Consider the following 3,416-nt stretch of genomic DNA (forward strand, 5'->3'; position numbering starts at 1 on the left):
CGTGAGTCTTAATATGCAGGACAACGGAATCTAAGATGTCTACATCTCTTATTCTAATTATGAAGTTAGGATAGCACTGGAAATAAACTGGGTCATCATTCAGTCCAGCTTGGACTGCGCCTATAATAGAATCTCGATATTCGAGATGCCTATTATCCCTTAAACACATGACAATAGAGGTGTTTAAACCTAATCTTGTCAAAGGCTTAGCTGCTACTTGAATCATACCAAAGTGTATGAAATTATAGCCATCTTTCTTATGCTTATCAATGGATCTGTTATCTAGAAGTCTTATGACTTGGTCGTCTTGTTCTAAGCTGACTGACATTTCAGAGGTCTTAATGGTATAATCTGTGAAGAACTTAAAGGTTTCTTTCTTATAAATTTCTTGATTAGACACCTTGGGTAACTTCCAATCATCTAAATCATTTTGGATCTTAGGATAATTGATCTCTTCACTGTTTACAACAGTATCTTGAGAATCACTGGATCTCCTAGACATGGTTCTGAAAATTGAACTCATTTTAGGGTTTTTGAACTAGAGCCTAATAGCAGATTGACAAACCTTATGAGACGTCACCCCAACCCTCTTACAACCTAACAAACGCCTATCCACGGCTAACAACGGCTCAACCGGCAGAGCTCGCGCTCCTAGGCACACTGCTACCTATCTTAGGATAGGCCAAGAACACCCAAAACATGACCCAACTTCCGTGAGAATAAGCATTCTACCCCACTGGTGAATGATAAATTGAGTGAGGAAGAGTTGGGTTATCGTATGCTAAGAATGTATCATCATAAGACAGAGAAAGGAGAAATATCTTACAATGGACAGGGGTAGGAAAGCTTGAAGAAAGCTTGAAAGCTTGAAGGGTTTACATGATGAGAGAGAAAGAAGAGAGAAGGGAGAGCGATTCACTTTTATACCGAAATCCCCCGAAAAACCCTCTTTCGGCTGAGAAGACTTCTGGCAGACTGCATTTAAATTGTTTACTTTCTTATAATAAACTTGTGAATTTTAACAAGTAACTTAATTTGTGATTGTTATTTGAATCTTTTTCAATATTTATTTTTTAGGGACAAGGAAAAAAATGTTAGATTTGCAATCTTGAATAACTTCAAAAGTGATCATCTCAAAAAGTAAATAACTCATCTTTAATGACAAATATTGAAAAATCTAATGAGAAAGTTTTTATTTTTGGTACTAATTAGAATTTTAATGTGTTGATGATTATTGTATATGAGATTACTTCAATAGAAAAATAGGTTAAAATCCCAATAAAAAACAAGATCCCAAATAAGTTAAACCTAGCTAATTAGTCTACGGATGATATTGTATCACAAGTTTGCCATAAAAAACAAATTGATTAGGTTAATTTTTTTTGTATGTTAATCAAAATATTCTCTTAGACTACACTATGGTTAAGTTTTATTTACAAAAAACTTAATCAAAGTTCAGTTTTTAAATAACATAAATCTGGTTAAGTTCTCAATTAAAATGTTTCAAACCTATTTACACTATAATTGATTCAATTAATATTTTGATTTTAGTAGAAGTGGTTAAATTTTTTGTAATTTATTTTAGTTCATATTCAATGTTGAAAGCATAAATGTGTGTGACTTTGTAGTCTGCCACTTCTTTCACAATTTTCATACAAAAAATACGTAATGGAGATCACTTCCTATCTACTTGCTTGTCCCATATTATTTTCATTAAGTACATAAAGAAAAATTTGAATAAAATCCAATTAGAGATGTTTAAAACATCTTGTTTTGGCCAGTTCTTAGGTATGGTTGATTTGAAATTTTATGTTCAAATTGTTCACAATATGTTGTTACGCCAATGTGATATTACAAAAGAAGATGAGTTATGGATCCTTGTTCACTCAAAAGGATTAAGATTTAGTGTCTTGGAGTTTGCATTGATTACCTATTTGAGTTTTGGGAATATTTTACAATCTAACTCGACATCATTAAGAATAAGGGATAAATACTTCAATAGGGAGAATAAGATTTATAATGACTTATTGGAGGAGGTTTTCATCTCATTATATGAGAAATGAAAGAAAAAGAGTACAAAGAGAACAAAAAAAAAAAGGCAAATTTAAGTGAGAAATTAAATCTTGATGAAGACATTATAAAACTAGCATTGCTATACTTTGTTGAGCATGTTCTACTAGGAAAGGAAGGGAAGAATTTGATAAATTTACAATGAGTTCAACTTGTTGATAGGTTAGAGGAGTTTAACAAGTATCCATGGAGAAGAATTTGCTATGAGAGAACATTATTTGGGTTGCAAAAGGCTTTGGATAAAAGAATGTCAATATATGTGGAGAAAAAAAATAAGAAAAAGGGAATACGACCTATGAAGCATATGCACTTGTAGGATTTCCATAGGTCTTTCAAATTTGGCATATGAGGTCATTTCATTGCTTGGAATGAAATAAGCAAGTCGCATTGGTAGAAGTTTCCCCATAATTTTAAATTGGAGAGGGATTGTAACTTCAAAGTACATTAAGCTTCAATCCTTATTTTTAAAGTCAAATGTGAGTAATATTTTAATATTTGTTATACTTGTTTTCTTATTTACATAACCATATTCTTATTATCAACTAGTTTTTTTCTACTTTAATTTAATGGTTATCTTTGCATTCCATACTCATTCCCACATTAGAAAAGCGTGAACAAGAGTATGCGAAATATTTTGAACTAGAGGGTGAGTCGGGTAATGCCTTAGAAGATGACGTAAATGATTGGGACAAAATTGAAGATCATAAGGAATCTGTGACATATATTGCTATTGTTGCTACAACAATGAAATGTGTAAAAGAAGGTGATAGTTCTAAATTACCTTCCTTTTAAGGTAACTAAACTGAAAATTATTAACTATTATTTCACTATACATGTTTAAGAATGTTTACCCAATGTTATAAAGTTGTTTATTATGTAAAAAAAAATATTTATAAGGTTCATCAACTTTCAAGAAAAGATGAAAGCAAATTTTAATGAAGTAAGAACACAATTGAAAGAACTAGAAAGCAAGATTGATGGTTTGAAGGAGTTGTTTTTTGTGTTAGTAACATGTTTTGCATTCTTTAAATTCTGTAATATTGACAATGTATTTTAAAATATATTCATATATTTTTTTGTAATTTTAAGTTAGAAACTTGAGGAGTGAGTCATATAGTGCTACAATGGGAAATGATAAGGAGGCTTCAATGGATGACACACCTGATAAGACACTGGTTGATATTTTTCCACAGTGTTGCATTCTTTATATTTTTGTATTACTAACAATGCATTTTAAAATATATTCATATGTTTCTATGCAATTTCAGATTGGAAAAGTGAGCCATATAATGGTACAATGGGAAATGAAATGATGATGGACTTCAAATCAAAGTTAGAAAAATTTG

Source organism: Vitis vinifera, chromosome 8, assembly GCF_030704535.1.
Source record: "Vitis vinifera cultivar Pinot Noir 40024 chromosome 8, ASM3070453v1".
In the NCBI taxonomy this organism is placed as follows: domain Eukaryota; kingdom Viridiplantae; phylum Streptophyta; class Magnoliopsida; order Vitales; family Vitaceae; genus Vitis; species Vitis vinifera.